The sequence below is a fragment of the Xenopus tropicalis genome, chromosome 5 (genome assembly GCF_000004195.4).
Source record: "Xenopus tropicalis strain Nigerian chromosome 5, UCB_Xtro_10.0, whole genome shotgun sequence".
Lineage (NCBI taxonomy): Eukaryota > Metazoa > Chordata > Amphibia > Anura > Pipidae > Xenopus > Xenopus tropicalis.
The window spans coordinates 76,511,141-76,519,405 of NC_030681.2; the positions used below are offsets into that span (position 1 = coordinate 76,511,141).

Consider the following 8,265-nt stretch of genomic DNA (forward strand, 5'->3'; position numbering starts at 1 on the left):
ATTTAGATTTACAGATAATACAAGCAAACTATGCTGACCTATTTAAAGGGGATGGATGCCTAGAAGGCAAATATAAACTGGAGGTCAATACTGCCATAGAACCATCCAGGCTACCCACAAGGAGAGTACCTGTAGCTTTGATGCAACCACTAAAAGAAGAACTTCAGGGTTTACACAGCAGGCACATTATAGAACCAGTACAGAAGAGCACTGACTGGATAAGTAGCTTGGTAATAGTAAAGAAACCATCAGGGAAACTAAGGATATGTATAGATCCTAAACCACTTAACAAAGCCCTAAAAAGGAATCATTACCCAATGCCTACAATAGAAGATATTCTGCCAGATTTATCAGAAGCCCGGATATTTTCAGTATGTGATGATAAAAACGGATTCTGGCATGTGGAACTAGATGAGAAATCAAGTTACTTGACAACTTTTTCCACCCCATTTGGGAGATATAGATGGCTCAGAATGCCAATGGGAATAAGTCCAGCTCCAGAAGTATTTCAGCAAAGGCTAAATCAAGCTCTAGAGGGACTTGCAGGTGTTAAAACAATAGCTGATGACATACTTATTGTTGGTGAAGGTGACAGCCTAGAATCTGCCACCCGGGATCATGATCTGAAAATGATCAAGCTTCTAGAAAGATGTAGACAAAAAGGCATTAAACTCAACCTGGAAAAATTTAAGCTTAAAATGACTGACGTGCCATATATAGGGCATCTTTTGACATCAAGTGGCTTAAAAGTGGATCCAGAAAAAGTCAGGGCAATTCAGGAAATGCCTGCCCCAACAGATGTACGGGGAGTTCAGCGCTTCCTAGGCATGGTTAATTATCTCTCCAAATTCTGTGGCCATTTGTCAGATATGTGTGAACCACTGAGACAGTTAACACATAAAGATTCACTCTGGGAGTGGACAGAAGTACAGCAAACAGCTTTTGACTCGGTAAAACAGGGTATTGCAGATGCAGCCACTCTCAAATACTATAACCCTTTGCAAGCAGTGGTAATACAATGTGATGCCTCAGAAAATGGCCTGGGAGCCACACTGATGCAGGAGAAAGAACCTGTAGCATTTGCAAGCAGAGCTCTAACAACTACAGAACGTGGTTATGCTCAGATTGAGAAAGAACTCTTAGCTGTTGTTTTTGGTATGGAGAAGTTCCATCGGTACACATATGGAAGACACGTAACAGTGCATTCAGATCATAAGCCTCTGGAGACCATTACAAAGAAGCCTCTAATAAATGCTCCAAAAAGACTGCAGTGCATGCTTCTTAGATTGCAAAAGTATGATTGTGACATTTCCAACTGTCCAGGAAAAGATTTACTAATTGCAGATGCACTGAGCAGGGCCTACCTTCCTAACTCACATGGAGGTGACAAGGATATTGAAACCATCAATATGTGTGAATACTTGCCAATGAGTAAAGATAGGCTTAAAGAGATACAAACATGCACAGAACATGATTCCACAATGCAAATTCTAAAGACTACAATTTTACAAGGTTGGCCAAAATATAAATATACACCTGTTGAAATGTCTCCCTTTTTTCACATCAGAGATGAACTGTCAATACATCAGGGTATCATATTCAAGGGAGAAAGAGTTGTCATACCAGGGAGTCTCAGAAGAGGCATTATGGAAAGATTACACTCCTCACATATAGGTATAGAAGGGTGTCTACGCCGTGCACGGGAATGTGTGTATTGGCCTGGTATGAATGATCAAATTAAAAAGTTCATAACGCAATGTGAAATATGTGCATCTTGTGGAGACAAGCAGCCAAAGGAAACACTGCAACCCCACGAAATCCCTGACAGACCATGGTCAAAAGTTGGTACTGATTTGTTCACTTGGAATGAAAAAGACTTTCTGATAACAGTTGATTACTATTCCAATTTCTGGGAAGTAGACTACCTCCAAGACACCAGATCAAAAACAGTAATAAAAAAGCTAAAAGCCCACTTTTCAAGACATGGCATTCCAGATATACTGTTTTCTGATAATGCTGCCCAGTTTACGTCAGAGGAGTTCAAACAATTTACTAAGAAGTGGGAATTTGAGCACAATACCTCCTCTCCAGGATACCCTCAGAGCAACGGCAAAGCTGAATCTGCAGTGAAAATTGCCAAGAAACTGATGCGAAAAGCAAAACAAGCAGGTACAGATATCTATCTTATGTTATTGGAGTTAAGAAATACACCCACACAAGGCTTGGGCAGTAGTCCAGTTCAGATACTAATGAGCAGATGCACAAAGACTCTCTTACCAATAACTAAACAACTTCTGAACCCAGAACTTGCGGTTAACATAAAATCCAAACTGAAACTCACTCAAAATCGCCAGGCACAGTACTACAACAAATCAGCAAGAGATCTACCAACTCTTCAGATAAACGATAATGTTTGGGTTCAACCACTTGATAAATATAGCAAGCACTGGCAGAAAGCAAAAGTCATAAAAACCCTAGGACATCGGTCGTACCTAGTCAGAACAGAGGAAGGAAAGGTATTGAGAAGAAATCGTAGACATTTAAAGAAGACTGGAGAACCTGATGACTGGAAGCCACACAGACCATTTGATGATTATCAAAATTGGCCTTTATCAAAAACTCCAACAGCAGATCTTCAAGGCCAGACAAGGCAGGAAGCAACTGAAATATGTGGGGAGCAAGAAAATGGACAGCCCACAACAAACAATGATTTGCATGTCTCCGAAGTGCCACATTCGTCTAAAGAAATACCGTATGTGTCAAGAGCTGGGAGAATGTGCAGAAAGCCAGCCCACCTCAAGGATTATATATAACTGGCCACAACATAATGTTATATGTTAAGCACTGTTGTTATGAACAATGTTTGCAGTTATAAATGTTTGTCTTCTTTAAAAGAGAAAGGATGTAGCAATATGTGTTAGATTTAGCGACTAGAGGTCTCACTCCTTTTAGACCTGGGTACAAGTTAGCTAACAGAGACTTGTTGGTAGCTGCAGAGAGTGTGTTCAGCAGTAATGGCTTCTGTTAGAATCATCTAATAAAGTTTGATCCTGAGACTGTCTCACCTTGATTTGGCAACCTATCTTAACAGGGATCCTATCTATAGAGAAACACCCTTCTTATCACTAAGGCCTCTATGCTGTGATGCTGGGTGTCTACCTGTGTACAACCTGGATACTAACCAGCTAATCCCTTATTGGAAATTTGGGCTGCTTGTCCACTCTGACTGGCACTAAGTGAGTGCTGACACACTCTTTTAACAAAAGTTGGCTTATCCTAGCTAAGAGTGGATTATCTTGGGGGTTTTACCAATATGCAGGTAATTATTTTTTTCTCTCTTAATGGCATTTCACTGTGGATTCCAAGAGGAAGTACAACTCCTCTTCCTTTTCTCTAAAACTTAGGAAGACGCCATTATTTCCTCAGAAACATCGCATGTGAGTCTAATGAATTATCCACAGAAGGGTTTTTTTATACATGAACTAATAATCTGTGTGAGATAAATGCAGTAAATTGCAATATTTGTATTCTTTTTTCAGAACTGTCATAAAACCGGCTAAATTCATCAAAGTTTGCAGTATGATAATTTGAAGAAAAAAGACATATTTACACACTCTGGCAAATGCCAAATGTACACTTTCTGGGGTCTTCATACTGTTAGGGGGTCTTAGGACATAGATATGCATAAAGGATGTTTTGTTTGCAGAAGCAAACTAAGGAACGCTTAGTAGTAGTTTGGAGTAGAAAGACATATTTATCCATTTTAGATTTTTTAGAATGCATACTTTTCCAAAAATGCATTGTATTCAGGGGTCCACATACTCTTGTGGCTGCTGTGGATTTTTATGCATTATTTTCTACTTGCCTTATACTATTGGTAATCCTATTCAGATTGGCCATCTAACTGCTCAGTAGACCCCTTACATTCATTTTTAGATTGTATGATCTTGGTACATAAAGATTTATGGGAGATAAGATGCTGTAAAATGGAAGCTTGTTTTAATTTGCTGAAATGTAAGCTATAAAATTAGTATTGAAGGCATGTTTTGGGGTCTCTACTTGCCATATACTTTGCTAAACCTATGCACATTGGGCATCAAACTGTTCAGTAGACCACTGTATTTATAGTTAGGCTGATTTATCTTGGTACCTAATAAACAGAAAAGCTTTACTGTTTAGTAGTTGGATGCAGAAAAACATATTTATCCATTTTAGATTCAAAAGAATATGTACTTTTAAAAAATACATGACTTACTTGTTGTGAACTTACTTTTTTGTAGCTTTACCCACTTAAACTGCAGTAAATGTGTTGATTTTGCAGGAGCTGAAATGACAGAAAAGACTGTATGGGGTATGTTCACCTAGGGGTCCCTACATGCCACATACTGTACCAAGGTAATGTAGGGTTGGGCATCAACCTGTTCAGTGGACCCCTGGCATTCATATATGTGATGTTATGTTATGACAGTACCAGTTTTCCACTTTTCTCCCCCACGTCTATAATCTCTGACCAGCACGGAATCACCAACACCAAAGTCTCTTTCTTTCGCATGGAGGGCACGGTACGAACATTGAACTTCTTGGGCTTGCTCCACAGTCTGTTTTACACTTGGCTTTATTAAATCTAGTCGTGTTCTCAGTCTGCGATGTAAGAACAACATTGCCGGTGCTTCTTTTGTTGTGCTGTGGGGAGTATTCCTGTACTGTAACAGGAAAGCATCTAGTCTTTGTTGCAATGGTTTTGGTTCTTTAGATGCTTTTAGCGAATGTTTAAAAGTTTGTACAAAACGCTCAGCCAACCCGTTGGTCGCTGGGTGAAATGGTGCCGAGCGTACATGTTTAACACCATTCGATTTCAGAAAGCATTCAAATTTCTCTGAAGTAAATTGTGGGCCATTGTCGCTCACTAAGGTTTCAGGTATGCCATAGCGACTAAAAAGACCACGCAATACCTCGATCGTTTTGCATGACGTAGTAGAATCCATCACCAGAACTTCTGGCCATTTCGAGTGTGCGTCAACGACTACTAGGAACATGCGTCCTTCAAATGGCCCAGCGTAATCGATGTGGATTCGCTGCCAAGGGCATTCGGGCCATGCCCAGGGATGTAACGGTGATAGGGCTGGGGATTTCTGATTTTGTTGACAGGACATGCAGGTTTTAGATTTTTCCTCAATCTGCGAGTCGATATTTGGCCACCAGATGTAGCTACGCGCTAATGCCTTCATTTTGACTACACCTGGGTGTCCCGTGTGTAAATCCTCTAAGACTTGGGGTCTCAAATTTGGTGGGACGATAACTCGCTGTCCCCACATTAGACAGTCCTGCAAAAGTGATAGCTCCTCCTTCCTCATGAGATACGGTTTTAAAACATTTTCTGAGTCTTTGGTAGGTGGGAATAACCCGGTGGATACCATTTCCTTTACCCGACAGAGAATTGGATCTGTCCTGGTTCCTTTCCGAATATCACTGCTACTGACTGGAAGTGTATCCATTTTGTTTATAAAATAAACCTCTAATGCATCCTTTCTGTCCTTGTGGTGAACAGGCAGTGGTAAGCGTGATAAACTATCTGCATTCCCGTGTTTGTCCGCACTCCTATACTGGATAGTGTAGTTATGTGCAGCCAACAGGAGAGCCCACCTTTGAAGTCTGGCTGTACCCATGGAGGGAGTCGCTTTGTGTGGATGGAGTATGGTGGTAAGTGGACGGTGATCGGTCATTAAGGTGAAGTGACGTCCATATAATCTACTCCGAAGATTAATCCTAATGCTTCTCGCTCCAGCTGCGCATAGTTTTGCTCTGCCTTACTTAAGGTTCTCGAAGCGAAGGCTATGGGTCTTTCCTGCCCATCTGGCATCAAATGTGAAAGTACTGCCCCCACCCCATAGGGTGAAGCGTCGCACGCCAATCGGACTGGAAGTCTTGGGTTGTAGTGCGTAAGCACATTGGGTGTCAATAGCTGTCTCTTGATTTCCTGAAATGCACCCTCACATTCTGGAGACCAGTTCCATTTCACCTCCTTATGTAACATTGCGTTCAGGGGGTGAAGGACTGTGGACAGGTTTGGAACGAATCTTGCATAATAATTAACCAGCCCCAGGAAGGACCTGAGTTGGCTAACATTGACCGGGACCGGTGCCTCTGCAACTGCGCGCAGTTTATTGGCGGACTTGTGGAGTCCCGATGCATCAATCATGTGTCCCAAATACTCTAATGAGTTTTTGAAAAACTCACACTTCTCTCTTTTTACCCGAAGTCCACATTTCTCCAGTCTATTTAGCACAGCCTCAAGATTAGACAAGTGGTGCGCATCGTCTCTTCCTGTGATCAGGATGTCGTCCAGAAAACAGTGGACGGATGGTAACCCCTGCAGTACTTGTTCCATGGCTCGTTGGAATATCGATGGAGCTGATGTGATGCCAAAAGGTAATCTGTTGTATACGAACATTCCCTTGTGTGTCGTGATGGTTAAGTATTTCCGTGAATTTTCATGTACAGGGATCTGCAGGTACGCTTGTGAAAGGTCCAATTTGCTAAACCTTTTTCCTCCCGCTAGTGAAGCGAACAGATCTTCAATCCGAGGTAATGGATAATGTTCGGCACATAAGGCTGGGTTTACCGTTACTTTGAAGTCACCGCAGATTCTGACATTACCTCCTTTTTTGATTACAGGCACAATCGGGGTTGCCCATTCACTGAATCGTACTGGTGAAATGATTCCTTGTTTGAGTAGGTGGTTGATTTCTTCCTCCACCTTGGGTCTGATGGCATATGGTACCACTCGAGCTTGGAAAAACTTTGGTTGAGTTCCTGGTTTCAGATTGATGGTAGCTGTGTAACCATTGAAAGTTCCTAACTCTTCACTGAAAACTTTCTCATGCTGTTTTAGAAGGCTGTCCAATGTCCCTTCGTTGCTGCGGTGTACTGCACTTATTGATTTGATCTCACGCCAGTCCAGATGAATTCGGCGAAGCCACTCGCGTCCGAATAGCGGAACCGCATTTCCGGTAACAATATACAGTGGTAACCGTGCACGTTGTTTGTTTAGCTTAACGCACACCTTGATGACTCCTTCTGGCCGGATTACTTCGCCAGTGTATGTCTTGAGAACAACGTTTGTATGGCGCAGACGAATGTGACTTAATTTATCTCTATACAGTTCCCCCGAGATAATAGAAACTGCCGCTCCTGTGTCGACTTCCATCTCTACTCGTAACCCCTCAATTTTTGGTTGTATTTTTATTACCGCTGTCCCTTCCTCATTTTCCCTTTTCATTATGTTCCCTGGTGCAGGGTTTTGCGATGTTGCGGTAACGTTGTGTAGTGTCAGTTCAGACTCAGTATCCGAACTTGTCTCTTCATTCAGCCTTTCCGTCTCAGTGCCCATTTTGTGAATTGTTTTTTTCTTTGTCATTCCCTTACTTTTTACATAGTTTCCTTTTCCGAAAACTCTCGGTATTTTCACCTCTGTCTTTGCACCTTTACATGACCGAGCGATGTGGCCCTTCTTTCCACAATTGTGACACAGTTGGTCTTTGTAAAAACATTCATTTTGGGTATGGTTAGACTTTCCGCATCTAAAACATTTTGCCTTTGGCGATTCTGATGCAAAAGACATGGCATTTACTTTCAATGAGTTACTTAAATGCTGTGATTCCCTCGATACAGCCTCCATTGACATTGCTATGTCCACGGCCTTTTGGTACGTGAGCGCCGATTCAGTCAAAAGCTTCCGCTGTATTGACTCGCTGCACAGGCCACACACCACTCTGTCTCTTAATGCATCGTTTAAATTGTCACCAAATTCACAGTGCTCCGCCAGTTTCTTTAATACAGCCACATACTGTGCAACACTTTCCCCCTCCGCCTGATTTCGTTTGTGAAACTTGAACCTCTCAGCAATCACAATAGGCCTGGGACTGAAATGCGCTTGCAGTGTGTTCACAATGTCTCCATATGACATAGTGCCGGGCTTAACTGGTGCAATGAGGCTACGTAAGAGTCCATAAGTGGATGCTCCCATTACGCTGAGGAAAACCGACACTGTTTTTCCCTCGTCAATGTCATTTGCTTTCACGAAGTGTTCAAAGCGTTCTACATACGTGGTCCATTGCTCTCTCGCCTCGTCGAAGGTATCAATCTGTCCAATGATCGTAGCCATCCTTACTTCTGGCTTGACAACTAGATATTGACCGTGGGCACGTTTCCCTCGTCGCCAATTTATGTTATGTCGGCATCAATATGCACAATTATGTTACTATA

The 8,265-nt window shown here is 42.1% G+C and overlaps 1 pseudogene; it reads right to left on the minus strand.

Annotated features, from left to right (window-relative positions):
* Positions 1–4,433: 4,433 nt before the first annotated feature.
* On the minus strand, positions 4,434–7,977 carry LOC108647608 (annotated as a pseudogene).
* Positions 7,978–8,265: the final 288 nt, after the last annotated feature.